This window comes from Coregonus lavaretus, assembly GCF_964263955.1.
Source record: "Coregonus lavaretus genome assembly, chromosome: 22".
NCBI lineage: Eukaryota > Metazoa > Chordata > Actinopteri > Salmoniformes > Salmonidae > Coregonus > Coregonus lavaretus.
In genome coordinates, this window is record NC_140009.1 from 32,693,211 (window position 1) to 32,713,983 (window position 20,773).

At 42.9% G+C, this 20,773-nt stretch overlaps 1 pseudogene across 1 annotated transcript in view; it reads left to right on the plus strand.

Annotated features, from left to right (window-relative positions):
• LOC311149930 (F-actin-monooxygenase mical1-like) overlaps positions 1-19,017 on the plus strand; it is a 20,833-nt pseudogene extending 1,816 nt beyond the window's left edge. The window contains exons 4-21 of the transcript XR_014615680.1: positions 667-924; positions 1,191-1,306; positions 1,636-1,762; positions 2,510-2,597; positions 8,678-8,825; positions 9,106-9,302; positions 10,531-10,628; positions 11,178-11,234; positions 11,617-11,830; positions 12,410-12,480; positions 12,741-13,389; positions 13,557-13,769; positions 14,573-14,697; positions 14,799-14,912; positions 15,191-15,284; positions 15,518-15,611; positions 15,907-15,980; positions 16,111-19,017. The product of XR_014615680.1 is annotated as an F-actin-monooxygenase mical1-like (transcript). The remainder of the gene's footprint in view (positions 1-666; positions 925-1,190; positions 1,307-1,635; positions 1,763-2,509; positions 2,598-8,677; positions 8,826-9,105; positions 9,303-10,530; positions 10,629-11,177; positions 11,235-11,616; positions 11,831-12,409; positions 12,481-12,740; positions 13,390-13,556; positions 13,770-14,572; positions 14,698-14,798; positions 14,913-15,190; positions 15,285-15,517; positions 15,612-15,906; positions 15,981-16,110) is intronic.
• The last annotated feature ends 1,756 nt before the right edge of the window (positions 19,018-20,773 follow it).

The following is a 20,773-nucleotide window of genomic DNA, read 5'->3' on the forward strand; positions in this document are numbered from 1 at the left end:
GGAGGGACAAAGCCAGATCCCCTTGTTTTGTCTTCAATGATTAGAGCCCATGCTGACTGTTATCAAAATAGAGGCTTTCATCTGTTATAGTTCAGTTGCCAAGATGGGAGATGTTCTGCTGAGTAACTGTTTAGTATTTATGTTGCACTGAAGCTGTAATCATTCTATATATTTGCGCATGATTATGGGGGTTGGTTTTTGTGTAATTCTTGACACTGTTCCATTTTGTTTAAAGATGCTGACCCAGTGTCGGCTTGCTTCTTTATGTGGAGCATATAATGCTTGGCTAGACTACGTGGGAGGATTATACCCATTGTTTTCACATAAAGCAGCATCTAGATTCTAGTCAGTGATAGACAGCTCTCAGATGTGTATCACCACCACCCCAGTGCTTGAATTAGGCCGGTCTGCATCAGTAGTACAGAGTATCAGCTTCTCCAATTTTCGATTGCTTGAGTACCGGCACCTCTTTATATGAACACCAGTACTATAAAATTAGAAAATGAGTACCGGCCCCTAATATTATTACTGGCACCTTTATCATTCCACTTCAAGCACTGACCAACCCCAATGTGTCCCCCATAGTTCCCCATAGTATTTTTGTTCCATTTAATTATATGGTGTCCCCTCTGTGACCGCCTCCAATATATTCCCTCTTGTCTCCAGGACTTCAGCGATGCCAATCAGCTCCTGGCCCAGGCCAACGTGGACCAGGAGGCTTTGTTGCGTTACGCCCACGGCGCTGCCCACTTCTCCACAGGCCACCGCTTGCCCAACATGCAGTTTGCCCAGAACCATGCTGGCCAGCCTGACGTGGCCATGTTTGACTTCACCTGTATGCACCGTGCTGAGAACGCCTCGCTGGTCAGGGAGAGGAACGGAAAGAAACTACTCATGGGCCTGGTCGGAGACTGCCTGGTGGAGGTGAGAGGTCATGTAAATGTGATGGATGACGACCTTGTTCTAAAATGTCTAACATGTTCATGGTTTCTATATTCTCACATACTGTATATACATTCAGTTATACACACAATGGTACACTTACTTGTAGTTTATACACAGTCCTCAGTTAGGAAATGGTGCATAAAATCGTCTCAGGGCATAACAGTGTCTACTGTTGTCATACAATTTCCTGTTGTCATACAACACTATTCTAAAAGGGTTTTGATAGAAAGTGTATGTGTCCACAGCCATTCTGGCCTCTGGGAACAGGTATTGCCCGTGGGTTTCTGGCTGCCTTCGACACAGCATGGATGGTGAGGAGCTGGGGCAAGGGAAAACCCCACCTGGAAGTCCTTGCTGAACGGTAACAAAGCTTTTTCTATATGATCATAAACACCACCTCAAAAATCATGTGCCCATCCCTCTTCATTGTTACTGTATAGAAGGGTTACCCTGGCCGGGCCTTTCAGAGAAAACTCTCCAACTGGTAATACCACTCGAGGCTTTTAACTGTTTTTCACAACATTCTTTGAACATCCATTACATCACAAGCAGCTGCTTTAAAAAAAGTATTCCTGAACAAACCCATCAGAATCTTCTGTTCCTTTGTTGGAGCGTTTTCTTTTTCAGTTCTATATTGAGTTTCTGAGGTAGAATTGTCTCTAGAAGATGTCTTTCCCTCTGACTGAATAGGGAGAGTATCTACCAGCTCCTGTCCCAGACCACGCCAGAGAACACCAGTAAAAACTACAGTGCCTTTAGCATAGACCCGGCTACACGCTACCAGCACGTCAACCTCAACTCCATCAAGGCCAACCAGGTCAGAAACATATAAATATAATCTATTACATTCTAGTCCTTCTATTTCTATGGTCAGCACAGACTCAAATCTCCACTGATGCCCGATTCACACTATTGGGCCAACCTGAAAGGCACTGTGCTGGCTTGGATCTTTTCTTTTCAACACGGTTCCAGCAACTATAGTGGATGCGTAACCACGCCAGCTCAGTTAAGATTGGTTCAGGTGGGTTTGATGGTGTGAAAAGGGTATAACTGTCTCACTGTATCAATGCTAGCAAAGTGAATAGATATTGTGCTGAGTAACATTGTATACACGTTTTGAATTAGATCAGTGCTGCTCTGCCATTTTGGGTTGATATTTCCTAGAGTGTACATGCGTTGCCAGGAAACTGCTCTGTGTATATGAAGTGTTGAGCCGGCTAGGAAATGGTTTTTGATTTCCCCCACTAGAGGAGTATTGATCGGAAAGGCTTTAGAGTTTTCACAAACTACCAGATCAATTACACTGCATCAAACCAAACCCCAGCTTCTGCATTTGAGTACCAGCTTTATGAAGCTTACTGGGTTCTTAGCCTGGTCCTAGATCTGTTTGTGCTGTATATCCAACTCCTATTGTCATTGCTTGACAATGATCATAGGAGTTGGCAAGACAGCACAAACATATCTGGGACCAGGCTACTGTGTTCTGCCTCTAGTGTAAAATTCAACTCAAAATCAAGTGCTATGTTGTTTATCATGATTCTCTCTCTTTGCATGCATTCCAAAGTTGCAACATCTGTATGATGTTGAAGACCGTATTGATTCAGGCCGACCAACCAAGAAGCAGAAAGGCGGGTTGTCTCACCTGCGACAAGGTTAGTCTAGCTTCACTTTACTAAAGCAGTAATACATGAGGGGAGCATGGGCATGATTAATATTTGTTTATGCTCGACTGTGCTGGGCAATTCCATGGTAACGGAATTACACTTTGACTCAGTTTCTTCACTTTATATGTATGCTAAACAAAAACCATTGATCTTAAAGTTTGACAAACTGTACAACTCTATGCACAAGGACTACTTTTAACCATTTCCACTGGAGAATTTAGAAAAAAGAACTTAGTGGAAGAACTGTGCGGATGCAAACTTTGGTAACAGATTTACAGAATTTTCCAAAAACTCTGTTAAATATGTGCTCTGAATTAAGATTCAAAAATGTCTGCAGAAAGAATGGGGTGTCAGCTATGACATGGCACCTTGAATTTGAAAAAAATCTATTTTGGTTATTGAATTACAAGTGGATTTACAGTTGTGGTCAAAAGTTTTGAGAATGACACAAATACTAATTTTCACAAAGTCTGCTGCCTCAGTTTTGATGATGGCAATTTGCATATACTCCAGAATGTCATGAAGAGTGATCAGATGAATTGCAATTAATTGCAAAGTCCCTCTTTGCCATGAAAATGAACTTAATCCCCAAAAAACATTTCCACTGCATTTCAGCCCTACCACAAAAGGACCAGCTGCCATCATGTCAGTGATTCTCTCGTTAACACAGGTGACAGTGTTGACGAGGACAAGGCTGGAAATCACTCTGTCATGCTGATTGAGTTAGAATAATAATAATAATAATATGCCATTTAGCAGATGCTTTTATCCAAAGCGAATTACAGTCATGTGCGCATACATTTTTACGTATGGGTGGTCCCGGGGATCGAACCCACTACCCTGGCGTTACAAGTGCCATGCTCTACCAATTGAGCTACAGAGGACCACTGTCTGAGTCTGGAAAGACTGGAAGCTTTAAAATGAAGGTGGTGCTTGAAATCATTGTTCTTCCTCTGTTAACCATGGTTACCTGCAAGGAAACACGTGCCGTCATCATTGCTTTGCACAAAAAGGGCTTCACAGGCAAGGATATTGCTGCTAGTAAGATTGCACCTAAATCAACCATTTATCGGATCATCAAGAACTTCAAGGAGAGAGGTTCAATTGTTGTGAAGAAGGCGTCAGGGCGCCCAAGAAGGTCCTGCAAGCGGCAGGACCGTCTCCTAATGTTGATTCAGCTGCGGGATCGGGGCACCACCAGCGCAGAGCTTGCTCAGGAATGGCACCAGGCAGGTGTGAGTGCATCTGTATGCACAGTGAGGCGAATACTTTTGGAGGATGACCTGGTGTCAAGAAGGGCAGCAAAGAAGCCACTTCTCTCCAGGAAAAACATCAGGGACAGACTGATATTCTGCAAAAGGTACAGGGATTGGACTGCTGAGGACTGGGGTAAAGTCATTTTCTCTGATGAATCCCCTTTCCGATTGTTTGGGGCATCCGGAAAACACATTGTCCGGAGAAGACAAGGTGAGCGCTACCATCAGTCCTGTGTCATGCCAACAGTAAAGCATCCTGAGACCATTCATGTGTGGGGTTGCTTCTCAGCCAAGGGAGTGGGCTCACTCACAATTTTGCCTAAGAACACAGCCATGAATAAAGAATGGTATCAACACATCCTCCGAGAGCAACTTCTCCCAACCATCCAAGAACAGTTTGGTGACGACCAATGCCTTTTCCAGCATGATGGAGCACCTTGCCATAAGACAAAAGTGATAACTAATTGGCTCGGGGAACAAAACATCGACATTTTGGGTCCATGGCGAGTTAACTCCCCAGACCTTAATCCCATTGAGAACTTGTGGTCGATCCTCAAGAGGCGGGTGGACAAACAAAATCCCACAAATTCTGACAAACTCCAAGCATTGATTATGCAAGAATGGGCTGCCATCAGTCAGGATGTGGCCCAGAAGTTAATTGACAGCATGCCAGGGCGGATTGCAGAGGTCTTGAAAAAGAAGGGTCAACACTGCAAATATTGACTCTTTGCATAAACTTAATGTAATTGTTAATAAAAGCCTTTGACACTTATGGAATGCTTGTAATTATACTTCAGTATACCATAGTAACATCTGACAAAAATATCTCATAACACTGAAGCAGCGAACTTTGTGAAGACCAATACTTGTGTCATTCTCAAAATTTTTGACCACGACTGTACATCGGGTAATGGAATTACAGTAACGGAATTACATCAAGGGTCCCTGATCTGTACTACACAGATGCATAATTATGGCTCTGAATGTAATTCTCGTCATGTTTCACAAGTTTGGAAATCACAGCGCAGCACAGCAGAGCACTGTCCAGAGTCAGACTGTTTTAACACTCCAGACCAGTCAACAGAAAGACAAAGAAAAGAGTTCTGAGCTGAACAGAACAGTATGCCAGTGGAAGGGAGGACAGAAGCAGGTGACCCAACTGTGGTTTGTGACTGTTATGTTTTCCCATTGTTGCAGTAATTCCGTTACTGATTTTTTTGGGGTAATTCTGTAATGGAATTACAAGTTTTAAAGCTGCAATATGTAACTTTTTGGGCGACCTGACCAAATACACATAGACATGTGAGTTATAGCTCTGTCATTCTCATTGAAAGCATGTCTAAGAAGCGGTAGATCTGTTCTATGTGCGTTTTTGCTATGCTTCCGGTTCTTAAGTTTCGTTTTTGCCGTCTTTTACGTTCAGGTTTGTACACAAGCTTCAAACAGCTGAAAATACAATATTTTTGGTTATGGAAAATATATTTCACAGTGGTTTAGATCAGGGGTGTCAAACTCATTTTAGCTCAGGGGCCACATGGAGGAAAATCTATTCCCAAGTGGGCCGGACCGGAAAAATCATGGTGTGTATATATATAACTTAAAAACAACAACTTCAGATTGTTTTCTTTGTTTTAATACGATCAACATACAACATAAAGCTGGAGCCTGAGGACAGTGTATCCAAAATAGTACAAGCACAACATCACTATTAATCATAAAACACGTCAAGTTTATTTGAAAATTCTAAAGAAAAAGAACACACAATGCCTCAGTGATTAACAGAACTGTTTCACAGATCACAGAACTATATCAGGGTTTCATTTCTCAGGCAGAAATGTAGATAAAAATAATGAAATCCTGTTCCCCAAACAAGTGCAAGAACCACAGAGTCAAGAATAGGTTAAATATACAAATAAAATAAAATAAATTAAAAACAATAGCACATCAACATAAAAACATATAAACATAAATCTGAAAGCGTTGCTCAAACTCCCGTAACAGTCCCGTTATTTTATCTTTGAACCGCTTCATGTCTGCCACATGTTGGGTCGCGCACACATTTTTCAGACAGGGGAAGTGAGCTGCATCACCACCGGCAAGTTGCGTCTCCCACAATGACCGCTTCAACTTGAAAGAACGTATGCTGTCATAATACTGCGTGACAACTTTGTTGCGCCATTGCAGCTGTTTGTTCAAGTTATTCAGGTGTTCTGTAACATCCACCATAAATGCAAGATCCTGCATCCATTCTGCGGAATGAAATTCTAACACTGGTTTGCCCTCAGCACAGCACCTCGGCTTAACCATCTTACCTCAGTGTGGTATGGCAGGCCATAGATGTGGTCTTTCTCTCTGAGAAGGCTGTCAAACTGACGGTGATTCAGGCTTCTGGATCGGATGAAATTAACAGTTTGGATGACCACCTTCATGACGTTATCCATCTTTAATGACTTGCAACACAAAGCCTCCTGGTGCAAAATACAGTGAAAAGTCAAATCACGTCCTCCATTTGCAGATTGCACTTTCTCTCTGAACTTTGTCACAACGCCTGCTTTTTTCCAGATCATTGAGGGCGCACCATCTGTAGCCAGGCTGACAGCGCGGGACCAGTCCACTCCGACCCTGTCCAGGGCGCCGACGAGTGCGGTAAAAATATCAGCTGCTGTCGTTGTATCTGTCATCGGCACCAACTCCACGAACTCCTCGGTGACGGTCAATGTGTCATCAACTCCGCGGATGAAAATGGCCAGTTGTGCAACATCTGTAATGTCCGTGCTTTCATCAATTGCAACCGAAAACGCAATAAATGACTTTACTTTTTGCTTCAACTGGCTGTCCAAATCCACTGAAAGATCGGAAATCCTGTCTGCAACTGTGTTTCTTGTCAGGCTGATATTTACAAAAGCCTGCCGCTTTTCAGGGCACACAATCTCCGCTGCCTTCATCATGCATGTTTTTACAAATTCACCCTCACTAAATGGTTTTGAAGCCACTGCGATTTCATTAGCAATGAGGTAGCTAGCTTTCACTGCAGCGTCACTGATGTCTCGGCTGTGAGTAAACACAGACTGCTGTTTCTTCAGACTCGCCAACAGTTCATTCACCTTCTCTCATCTCCGCTGTCCTTGAAAGTTGTCATATTTGTCGGCATGAAGACTCACATAGTGGCGACGAAGGTTATTCTTTCAGCACTGCAACATGCTCTGAACACACCAAACATACAGCTTTCCCATTCAATTCCGTGAATAAATAGGATGACCATTTTTCTTGGAACACTCTGCACTCTGCGTCCACTTTTCTCTTTTTTGACAGAGACATATTGGGGCAATGAGGGTGCCAAAGCACATAATGTTAAAAGTAGAAGCCGTAATAAATATCGCGGGCAAAACAAAGTAGCTCATTGGCTGCACGTGCTTGACCTACTTGCTCTGCCCCGGTATAAACAGTTTGCTTGCTTAACACAATTGCTATTGCGCCATCCAGTGGACGCAATTGGAACAGCAGTTTATTTTATTGAAAAATTGCAGCGCATTTTATACTTTACAATGTTTTTTTTGTTTGTTTTTTATCATCTCGCGGGCCGGATTAAACCCGTTTGCGGGCCTGATCCGGCCCGCGGGCCGGACGTTTGACACCCCTGGTTTAGATTTTACATTTACATTTTAGTCATTTAGCAGACGCTCTTATCCAGAGCGACTTACAGTTAGCACATACATTATTTTATCGAACCCACAACCCTGGCGTTGCAAACGCCATGCTCTACCAACTGAGCTACATCCCCTGCCGGCCATTCCCTCCCCTACCCTGGACGACGCTGGGCCAATTGTGCGCCGCCCTATACTTGCTTGTTTTGTCACTAAACTGAAATTAGGCGAACTATTACAATTTTAACAACCAGGAAATGGCGGAGCGATTTCCGCATAGTGCATCTTTAATCACTTTTTTTTTTTTTTTTTTTTTGTCATTTAGCAGACGCTCTTATCCAGAGCGACTTACAGTTAGTGAGTGCATACATTTTTTTCACACTTAATAATTCATAAACAAAATAGATTTCAGTAAAATCACTATAACTAATTGGTATGTCTACCATTACTTGTTACTTATGTTACCTTCATTATCCTCCCTCCTTATAAGGGAGAGAAATTAGAAAATATTTTAAAGATATGTGGGTTTTTGGTAACAAGGCACAAGGCAATATTTCTTAAACTTAGAGAAGGTAAGCAATTTCTCCAAAATGAAATACGTGTTGATTTTAGTTGGCAGTGGTCTTTACGTCAACATGATTGTGTTTTGATGTATTTATGATGCCTTTTAAGACTTTTTCTGGTAGATGTTTTCTAAGACTGGTTGAAAAATGTATCTATGCCTTCATTTCCCAAAAATATGGACTCCTAGCTTTCATTTGACACCCAATTTGATATGCTCCTATGAACTTCACATGTTAATGCTATTGATCCTTTTCGATGAAAATGACCTGCTGCAATCATAGGCACGAAACACTAGCCGAGCCTTTAACCCATTAATATGTGTCTCATTATCATCAAAATGGCTGTGACATTTCTGTTGCATCCTTAGATGCCCGACTCAGAATGTAAACAAGTCTGTGTATCTATCATAACATTCTTTCAATGCCTGCCTTGATGCAATGTCGCTATGTTTCATGGCACAGACCAGGCAAGACCCTGAACATGACCATGTCCATGTTTGAACATCCACAGTAACATACCTCTTAGAATGAAGAAAGCAATGTAGGCCTATTGAGCATGCATTCTAAGTCATAATGCAGTGTTCTTATGTGTGTTCATGGCCCAGATTCGGTTGGAGCTTTTGAGGAGCTGTTGAAGTGGTGTCAGCAGCACACGGCAGGGTACGACAGGGTGAAGGTGAAGGATCTGACCCAGTCCTGGAGGTCTGGCCTGGCCTTGTGTGCCCTCATCAACACCTTCAAACCCCATCTTATGTGAGTCTGTGGGCTTTATAAGGGGGAAATTCAACTTATACACCACAAATGTAGCAAATGCACAAGTAGTACCACAGAAGGAAAGATGTACCCATGAGTCTACAGTAAAATGTCCTTGGTCTGAGGGGCTTTTCCTGTTCAAGTTATTCCATTTCCATGGTACTACCTGTCCAATAAGAAAGCAAACGTCAATTTTCTGTTACAAAATGTTTTGCTATGGTGTGCCCTATTGAACATGGCCCTGGTCAACATAGTAACTATCCCTCACCTGTCCCTCCAGTGACATGTCCTCTCTGAATGAGTCTGATTCAGTCCACAACAACCAGCTGGCCTTCAGCCTCCTGGAGAGAGAGCTGGGCATCCCTCCCATCATGTCAGCCAGTGACATGGCCACCAAGGAACAGATAGACAAGCTCTCCATGGTGCTCTACCTCACTCAGATCCATGATGCCTTCAACGAAAGGACGCCCACTAAAGGTAAGCATCAGGGCAATGGTTGTCAGACATGTTACATAATTATCACCGTGATTGTTTGTTTTATTACTTGTAGCCTCGACTCCAGCCATCTTGAACAAGAAAGTGGTGTTGAGGTCTGCTATCACGAGACTAGATTATGTATATTTATAGACTGTTATGTTACTGTGACATCATTATGCATAGTTGTATTAATTACATAAAGGTGCTTTTAGTGTGCTTCATTTCTAAAAATGCTTTACCAAATTTCAGCAGAGTTTTCAATATTAACCATATCACCATAGCCAACTATTAGTGGAAACAATGGAATCTGGCCTAAGTCTGTTTAGACAGTGCATAGCTTATGTAACCCCCATTTGTACATCCTTGGGCCCAGGTGTTTTTCCCTATGAAATGTGTTTGGCGTTGATAAGAAGGGAGAGGGCTGTCATTGTCCCTTTAAGAGCATTACCCAGCATTCCTCTGGTTAGAGTAGCTGGGCTGTGCTCATAACCAGCCCTGATTGACAGTCAGGGTTGTACTGCTCTCTTGCACTCAGTCCGTAAGCCAGGCAGCAGTCAAAGCAAACCGCACAGCAGCCCGTGAGGAAATGGCTTATCAGGCTTGGGTAGGACTAGCCTTGGCGTCATCTAAAATATATCGAATGTTCCTGCTTTGAGGAAGAAGGATTTTCCCCGTCTATTTTTGCTGCCGGAGGTATTTCTGGAAAAATACTAGCAGAGTGTGTAGCAGGGATTTTCAGTTGGGATCCAGCATTTGGAAGCAGTTTTAGAGAGAGGGTGTGACATGCTTGTCGCTGTGATGCCGTAGGTAGCATAGCTCACTGTAGGGGGATCGGCTGGCTGGCTGGCACACAGATGCGCATGCATGAGGGACATGTCCTGTCTGTCACCGGGGGCTTGCACAGGAGTTTTCTCAGGGGGATTGACAAATTGAATTGAATTACATCTTCTACAAAGCTTGTTTTCAACAGCAGTGTAGAGAAGCTGGATGTGTAATATATAATGAATGACAGGATTTTTACATAAGAGAGATTGGTAGAGAAAAAGCCAGAACACATTGTTTATGTACAAGAAGCTGTACACATTTTAAAATGCAGGTTTTCTGCTGTGGGGGGCTCAGACAACACAGTGGGTTAGTTGGGTGCCTGTGAAACGTGTTTGTTGTTCTGGCAGAACAGGAACAGTAGGAAACTAAAGCTGGAGTGTGTTTGTGTCTCTCTCTGCTGCAGAACCTCCGAGCCTTCTCCTGACGCCGTCCAAGACCCTGTCTTTTCAGGCTGTTTTCTTCCTCAACAAGCTCAAGCACAACTCTCTGCAGAGACGCAAGGTAAGGCTCAGGCAATCAGCTACATGTTGTCACTGGGACTAGTTAGCTGTTTACGCAATACAGTATCAGGTAGAGCGCGATAATATTTATGCAAAAACATTTGTCTGTTGGGTAAAATGGAGAGTAGGCCAACCTCAAGTTCACATGGACTGTCATCATTTTTCATGCAACTCCCTGCTGTCGTTGACTATTTACTTACAGTAATATCAGAGTTCTCTAGATAAGAACCTTGAATTCACATGCCCAGCCATTTTGGTTTGCTTCTTGTGATTATGCTTCGATTCATTCATTGTCTACAGTTACAATATGTGTTTTAATCATCATTTGATTGTGTTCGTTCCTTATTATAACTAAGACCATACTACAGAACACTTACAATATATTTTTTTAACCTTTGTTGGCTTGTTCCAAAATCAACTGTAATAGCAAAGACACTTTTCAATCATTTAAGGTAATATCTAAAGCATTGTTCATTTTGACATCATCCATTATTCAGTTGCATAATGGAAACCATAAACAGGTCACATGACTGTTTTCTCTTTTACACAGGAGAGACTGGCAGTCGAGACAGAAGATAAAGCTAAAAGGATGGGAGATGAGGAAGATGTGAGTGGTGTCTAGAATACAAATGCTATCCTCATTACCATAGGCTCCCATGCAGAGCTAACCTTTTGCTGTATGATGGATGTATCTGCAGACTTCAGGACTACTCCAACTGCTATTCGATTCAATGTTTACGTGCTATGCTATTGAACTACTAATATCACTGGCGGTTGTTCCTCTCTTTGATTACTACTGGGGTATAGCACCCAGGGTACAGACCATTGTAAGAGTTGTTGAACACACCAGATTTGTCATTTTTAATCGTTCCTCTTTCTTTGGCCTTCAGGACTATTCCCTATTGTTACACCATAAGTACATGTTTTTGTGCTAAGTTATTGAAGTACTGTTAAAATATGACTGTTGATCTCAATTTCTTTGCTCTCAGCCTGTAGCCCCTGTCTCAGCCCCTGAGGTGACCCCTGAACTAAGCCCGACGTCAGGCATCGGCAGCAATGAGGAGTGTTACTTCTGTGGCCAGCGGGTCTATGTGCTGGAGAGGATCAGCACTGAGGGCAAGTTCTTCCACCGTAGCTGCTTCACCTGCCAGCAGTGCGGCACCACCCTTAGACTGGGCAGATATACCTTTAGCCAGAACACGGGTGAGTGAGCATTACCGCTTCTACCGCTGAGTGCCAGTCTGTTTGTGCTAACATGTTAACTTAGCATGCCAACGAGTGGCAAGGAGTTGACCTGATAGCATAGACTGGCACTCAGTCTAGTGGGAAATCTGCTGGGTCCTAATGAGCCCTTTTGAATCTTTTACAAGCACAACATCATGTTACTATGCAAGTGGGACTTCCATGGTCATTATGTACTCAATTATGGAAAATATTCTCTCTGAAATGTTCTGCCTTCTGAAATATTGGCTGCTCACAAAGACACAGCAAGTTACTCGCTGTTTGGACAATACAGAAACAGAATATAGTTATTTCTAGTGCAACAGCTTCCGTACCTGTAGTAAGGTAAATCCTCCAAGGCAAGGAACCTACATCCGGATGATAAATACAGCACAGTTTAATTTATTTATGCACCGTATGAAAAATGAATGAAAGATGCCCTTTTACGTGTTTTGTGGTTCATGTGAAAAGGAGAATGGGAGAAAGGGTTGTCAAGTAGCATCTCAAATATGTGCCAGATCCAGACTCTGCAAGCTGTTGTTTTCCCTCTTGTGCCCTCAGGGAAGTTCTACTGTGAGCTGCACTCTGAACAGCTAGAGATGGAGAACAGGGAACCATCCCCATCCGTTAAGGTGGGGTCTCTGTTCTGAGTTTGAGCAGATGGGAAATTAAACCATTCTGTTGCATACCATGTTGCCAGCTTGTGGCTCAACTTATCTGTACAGAACAATTAAGGACAGTTAGTGGGTATAAGTAGTACATTGGTGTTGAGTCACAAGATCTGTTCATTTCAAACATGGCTGTGTACCATAACCATTCATTTATAGATGAATGTTTAATCACATGATACAATGCTTATGCTACAATCCTCCTTTCATTTTTTCCCTTCTAGGATACCATAGGAGATCACGAGGAGGAGAAGAGAGGTGTGAATTCGATCTCCAGTGAAGACCACTCACCTTGTCCCTCTGAGGACAACGAGTGCCATCTAGACTCGGGTCCTCCTAAACCCACGGAGCCTCTGCATCCTCAGAGTCAGGAAGACCCCAGCAGCAAACATCCTAACCCTGTAGAGGAGCCCCCGGTCCCACCAAAACCGCCTATACACGTTTTCACAAAGAAAGGGTTTGAGGCCTGTGAGGTGGAGGAAGAGTGGAAGGAGAGGGGTGAGGATGCCCCCTCGGATCCTCTGACCCCTGTCCCAAAACCTCGCCACTCTCGCTCGGACATCCCTCAGGCCTCCCCTCCTGTAGCCAAACCACGCACTGTCCTCCTCACCCCAAAAAGGGACACGTCACCAGCCTATGCAGGAGAGAAGGGGTCCCCCAGGGCAGCAGGAGAGAAAGGGACCCCCAAGGCAGCCCCAGCCCCTGACTCCAGGCCGAAGCCGTCCCTGCGGAAGTTGCAGCTGACCGACGAGGAGAAGAACCACCTGGTCAACTTGAGCTTCAGCCTGGACTCTGACTCGGAGACACCCGGTTCTTCCTCCTGCTCCTCTTCCTCAGCCACAGCAGCGGGTCCCTGCCCACCCAAACCCCCAGGTATCCTTATTCTCTTTCATTGTCTTTTCTTTGTTTTGTCTCTTTTATTGTGTTTTTATTGTAAAAGTGTTGCGATTGAATATACCACTTTTTTGAGGTATGATTTTTTTTTTAAATGGCCCAGTAGGAAGCTTGAAGGGTTTAATCAAGTTTGATTTGAGGTGCAGACGCCCAGGAGGAGGAGGGCTACTGGAGTGGGGGCCCTGGGCCGGGGGGACACATACGGGAGCACAGGAACCGCCGCTGCTTCAGGAGGAAAGAGGAACCAGCGGGGCTCCAGGGCCAGCACGCCAGGGTCCGCTCCAAGTTCTCCCCCTGGAACCTGTCCTCCCCTCGGCTGGGGAGGGACCACCGCTTCAGCGTCCTCAACAGCCACCCAGGTGTAGACCCTAGTGTGGTGTGGATTTACTGTCTCGGCCATAGAGATCATATTAAATTACTAGAGGGGCTATGTCATAAAACCTCAAAGTTCCAGAACGGGGTGAAAATGGCAGCCACTTTGGTCAGGGAAAAATCCAAACCAGTCTAATTGGAATGAATGGCAGTAGAGGCATAATCCTGATTTTACTTATTCAGGAAAATAAAAGTAAGGCATGTGATATCTGAAATTGTGTAATAGAATTATTGTCATCCTAAAATATTGTCATATAATTATAAATAGTTTATATGGATTTTATACAAATGCTCTGTATATGTGTTTTCTTGGAAAGCTGCTATTCTACATGATACAATAGCAGTACTTTTTGCATTTACAACTTGTCTAAGTCCTATTATCAACTGATTTCAGACAGTGTATGGCTGTGGATTGACTGCATTGTTTGAATGGAATGTTGGCAGTTAATTAAACAATTTATTAATGGAATCATTCCTCAAAACTGTCTGGCTAGCTAGCTAACAAACATACAGTGCAGATAAATTCATTATTTTACACTATCTTATCACTGCATTGGCAAACCATGGTTGATCAACTCCCTGACCAAAATGTCTGACCTTTATCCCATCATAAGAAGGTTCATGTCCATTCTAGTATTCTAATTCCTAATTCTATGGTCTCATCATGGCCACATTATCTTTATACCTGTCAATCAATAAAATATGTATTTATATTGCAAACAGCAGTTGTTAATACCCATGTCCTTCATATCTATTCTGAATTAATAATTGTATTTCTTTAACTTCACAGAAGTACACTATGGCCACAGTGTATCTGAGGAAGATGGTGGTGGTGATGATGATGATGATGATGATGATGATGAGGATGAGTTGGATATGTTTGCACCAGATGGCTTGGATTTATATGATGATAAGGTAAGGAGTGTGACTTATCTGGCCGGCATATTAAGTCCATAGATATTGCACACACACACACACACACACACACACACACACACACACACTCTCTTGTCTAGTTCCAGACCATCCCTTCAGACCCTGTAGAGGCTGAAAAACTGGAGCTGTTGAAGATGAGGGCGTTGGATCGACGGGCCAAGACGTGTGAGATGCAGCGCTTCCACAATGCACAGGTCAGTTCACTGTACTGTGATTTGCCAGTAAAGCACAGGATTGTGTTTTACAAGAGATAAAACATTTATTGTTGCAAAAGGTTTTGCTCTGGTGCACCCTACTGAATACTGCATAGGGCAGTTCACTGTCTGAACACAGGACAGTCTGCTGAAGCCAGATCGAACAGCTCTACTTTCGGATGGTTAGTCTAACACTGGACCTGCCAGTATTGAGTCTTCCTGCTTGTCCAGTGTTCTCTGCTATAAAGCTCGTCTTATTGTCTGCTTGTGACCCCCAGTCTATTCAGAGGCGCCTGGAGGAGATTGAGGTGACGTTTAAAGAGCTGGAGGATAAAGGTGTGGTGCTGGAGCAGGTACTCCGAGGAGAGGAAGGTGAGACCCCACCCCAACACTTTCGTTTGCTGTAGCTAACCATAACACAGTACTTTGAACATAGCTTGTCCTGAACAACAAAGATTTGCCTTCATCTTTTATCCTGTGATGCTTTGATGGAGGTCCGTAGAGTGAAATATTGGCATTTGGCAAGCTTTGGCAAGGAATATGCAGCGGGATCTCCTTGAGTCTCTTTCACCCTCCCCCCATCATATCTTCTCATTCTCCCCCAGGCAGTGGAGGTTCCCCTGAGATGATCGACCAGTGGATCCATCTGGTCCACCAGAAGAACGCCTTGGTCTCTGAGGAGTCAGACCTAATGGTGGCGTGAGTGTAGAATTTGTTTTACCATACATTTCTATACATTATACAGAGTATAGTGTTCTTGTGTGGTGAGTTCCTAGCTGAAGGAGCCAGTGGGGGACAGAGAAGCAGACTTCACACTCCTGACAGAGTTGTTATTGTGTTCTTCAACATAGTTATACCCTTGTTTTGCCATGTTGACTCATGAGCTGAGTGTGAGCTGTGGGAGTTTCCCTTAACTGCAACTAAGGCCCTATTGAATGAAACCAGCCACTTCTATTCAACTGTCTTCTGTTTCCTCCTTTCCTCTGCCCATCAGGTCTCGACAGCTGGAGTTGGAGGACAAACAGAGCATGCTGGAGATGGATCTCAGACGATACATGGAGCTGGATGGTATGTTACTCTACAAAAAGACTGGATCGTTGCATTTGTATCACTGATAGCATAGTTATAAGATCACTTATTAGGAGGTCTCCTGTGCAAAGTTTGTGTGTGTAAAATCCTCTTATCGTGTCCACCCCAGACTCTGCGAAGACGGCGGAGCAGCAGGCAGAAGAGGACCGTGTGCTACAGGAGATGCTGGAGGTGGTGGACATGAGGAACTCTCTGGTGGCCTTCCTGGACGAGAAGCGACTCCAGGAGATCGAGAGTGACAAGCAGCAGGCCACCTCGCTACTAGAGGCCAAGAGACACTCCACAGCCTCAGCAGGGGCACAGGTGCACTGGGCATGAGGGTGACATGGACACTGGACAGTGATAAATATACATACATACATGCAACTGCCAAAATAAAGGAAACACTTGAGTAAATGAGGGATACAAAGTATATTACATTTACAATTTAGTCATTTAGCAGACGCTCTTATCCAGAGCGACTTACAGTTAGTGAATACATATTTGTTTTATACTGGCCCCCCGTGGGAATCGAACCCACAACCCTGGCGTTGCAAACGCCATGCTCGATCAACTGAGCTACATCCCTGCCGGCCATTCCCTACCCTACCCTGGACGACGCTGGGCCAATTGTGCACCGCCCATGAGTCTCCCGGTCGCGGCCGGCTGCGACAGAGCCTGGATTCGAACCAGGATCTCTAGTGGCACAGTTAGCACTGCGATGCAGTGCCTTAGACCACTGCGCCACTCAGGAGTGGAAGCAGGTGCTTCCACGCAGGTGAGGTTCTTGAGTTAATTAAGCAATTAACATCCCATCATGCTTAGGGTCATGTATAAAAATGCCCAGTTGCCTATTATTTTGGCTACCATGGCTAGAAGAGATCTCAGTGACTTTGATAGAGGGATCTGTCACCAGAACTCAACCCAATTGAACACTTATGGGAGATTCTGGAGCGGCGCCTGAGACAGTGTTTTTCATCAACAAAACACCAAATGATGGAATTTCTCGAGGAAGAATGGTGTCCCATCCCTCCAATAGAGTTCCAGACACTTGCAGAATCTATGCCAAGGCACAGTGAAGCTGTTCTGGCTCGTGGTAGCCCAATGCCATATTAAGACACTTTATGTTGGCGTTTCCTTTATTTTGGCAGTACATGCATACAGTAATACATATGTACAGGTATATAAACACACTTAAATGTATTTAAAGAGAATATTGCTGCTTACAGACGCACAAGCATGATCTTACATTTTCAAAGCCAAAGATGTATTGGTGAAGGTATTTCTCCAGAAGTGTTGTGCTCTGTGTTGAGCCGCAGTGTACTGTCTGACTCCAGAGGTATAACACAGAAACCTGTCTGGAGATATGTGTTTTACAATCTGGATGCATCCAGGCCTTCCTGGCCTGTCCCCACTGGCCATCCATCTCCAGTGAAGGCAGTCCTGCTCCAGCAGCAGCCCCAGGATAAAGAGACCCCCACAGCCAGCTGAACTCACACCAACCTGACTAACTGCTGACAGTACAAAGCAAAGGAGTTGAGGACTCACAGGTTCTTAATACCGGGTTAATATATTCTGTGGGTTGGACAGTGTTGTATAAAATAGATTCATGTTAATTTTTTGGTGTAACCCTAGATGAGTGAGTTCTGCTAAGCACAAAGGTAATGTGCATATCACAATTCTACTTTTGTATACTGTATAAATTGACAAAATTTGATATAATACAACAACATTAGTTGTTTGAGAATTGCGTGGTCCATAACAATTCAATATTATTAAAGATGTTAAATATGAGATTATTATTTACTAGTATGTTTTTTTTTTTTGTGTGTTAAATTTCAGTGACTCATGTTGTGGATTGTTTTGCATGTTACATTTATAATTAATGTTAGTCTCAGGGGGGTTAACCAGTGCACTCCTCTAGGAATCTTTGTTTGATGGATGTCAGTAAATGACCTTTTTATATATTGGTCACTAATTGGATGTGTGGTACTAAGGCTGCAATATACCGGCAGCCCAATTCTAATCTTTTTTTTTTTCTCCACTAATTGGTCTTTTGACCAATCACATCAGATCTTTTCACATCAGATCTTTTTCAGAGCTGATCTGATTGGTCAAAATACCAATTGGTGAGTAAAAATATCAAAATTGGGCTGCCTGTCTAAACGCAGCCTTTTGTGTATGGGTGAAATACATTCTGAAGTGACGGTATTTTCTTAAGACTCATTTATCATTTGCTAATCTCTATAAATATATGTTAATAGTATAGCCAAGTTTAATGGAAAATGTTGTTTTTAGTCACACCCAGCCTTATGATCCTGCTGCCATATTGTGCTGCCGGGACAGGACTTGGCAGAATATAAAATAAAGACCATGCACTGTCATCACATTTTATTAAGTTTAAGTAGATCCTCATATGTACGTATTAGAGTTTTTTTTGCCATAAGTATTGTATAGACTGTCACTTTCCCATGATGTTTTGATGCTGTTCCTAATGGTTACCATTAGAGAGCATACCTACCCTGTTTGGCAACATCGCATTAGTGGAAACCAAGACTTCGGTCAGGGCAGGCCTGATTTGTAGTTAGATATGTTAGTTGCGACAGGGACAATTTTAGCTAACCCTTTTCCTGACCTTAACCTCATTCTCCTAACCTGCCAAGTTAATTCTCCTAACCTGCTACGAAAAGTCGTTTCTGCTAGTCAAAACCGACAGATCTGCCCTAAGAACAGTCTTGGTTTCCACTAATGTGATACAGCCCGTTTGGCAGTTTATAGAGACGTGATTCACGTTACTTCACAAATTGCCTGTGAACTCCAATAGGTTCAGCAAGTGTTAATTGTAATCTAGTTTATTCTGCAATGGATTGACTTTAAAGAAAAATTCAGTGTAAAGAAGTATTGTCTTTTGTTTCACTGCAAATTGAACTTGCTCAGTGATGCCTGCTAGAAATGCAAAACAACTATATATATATCTATATATCTAGCCACTTGGAAATAACCTGAATATAATACTGAAAGTAATAAAAGACACCATATTTTCAAGATGTTTTATTAATGTAATCAGTGATGTGTTCTGCACAGGTGTTTGCAATAGAATTTCTGAAGCCGTTATGTGATGTCCAATGCACCATTCTGCAACTAGGCTGCAGTTGCTCAGTAGCTGCAGTTGGAGATTTTTCAGGTCATCCAGTAGATATCGATTGACTTTGATCCTGTTCATCAGGAAGGATATGGGCCAGCATCTCTATGGGGTCAACAGTATGCAGCTCACTGTCATTACATCTAAGTGTAGATGTGCTATTAGCAGGCCTCTGTTAATAAGCCTGTACAGTGAAGGAAAAAAGTATTTGATCCCCTGCTGATTTTGTACGTTTGCCCACTGACAAAGAAATGATCAGTCTATAATTTTAATGGTAGGTTTATTTGAACAGTAAGAGACAGAATAACAACAAAAAAATCCAGAAAAACGCATGTCAAAAATGTTATAAATTGATTTGCATTTTAATGAGGGAAATAAGTATTTGACCCCCTCTCCATCAGAAAGATTTCTGGCTCCCAGGTGTCTTTTATACAGGTAACGAGCTGAGATTAGGAGCACACTCTTAAAGGGGGGGGGGGGAAGAAAGGGATATATATTGACAATAATAACATGTGAAATCACATGTTGATTATTTACTGGGAAAAATAAATACAAATTGTAAAAAAAAACAATCAGCATATCAATCTCAAAATAATGGGCGGGTTCTGGCACGTAAATTCCTTTTGTTAAATGGTTACATTTCTGGCCGCCTAGCCTACTATCTCCTGGTAGCTGAGCCAATGAGAGGTTGCCAAGCCTATTGTGATTATTACTGTTATATCAGGGCATTATGTTCTAGACTCAGTCTTAATTATAGGCCTATGGGTTATGTTTAGGTCCATGTTAAATGCAAGAGTCATGGATTTACATAGGCCTACAAGCCTATTTGGTCTGTAATGCGAAATCACATGTTCGATGGTTTGCTGTGCGTGATCATATACATTAGGGTATAGATAGGGTAGGCTTTACTGATAATTTAATTATGATTTGAGTGCCCAAATTTTGTCGCCCTACATTTTTGTTGGCCCTGCCATCTACGGATTCTTGCCTACGCCACTGGTTGGCACAAGAGGTTATGTCACCTAATGAAGGAGCTAGTGCTCTGTGAGGTGCAGAGGTTAGCTCAAAGTGGGCTAACTCACTCAGCCACACAACTAGCACGAACAACCAGCAGAGTAATTAGCCTCTTGTTTAAGTGTTATGCAAATGTTCCAATTCTCTGCAGCCAAATGTAATGAACCGATTTGCAGCCTTTTAATGAGTTAGGAGATGTTCAGTTATTGTAAGATCATGTGCTAGAAACAAAGCCCCATTTGCAGGCCCAACAAAAAGTAGGATTATCCAGCAAAAGTTTAGTTATTATTCTAACCTTTATTGCCAATTGTCTCTACTTGCAAAATCATGTACATATACCAAGGTGAATAGCCTACATGTGCCATCTGGTATTTTTGATCTCATGCAGGTTTTATGAGGATAAATATGGACCCTCATCCTCCATATTAATTATTCAGCAGAAGGGAGAGGTGATTAGATTCATTTGGTGGTAAGAATATAGACTACTTGCCTCTGAACATTACATTGGGTGTTATGCCATTTGTTATAAATAGAAATGTGAACATTTTTGTCTTACTGCTAGTTGCTTTACATAATGTTAGAATGTTTTCCAGATATTGCACATTCATGCATATCTGAATCAGGGTTGTGTGCAGCA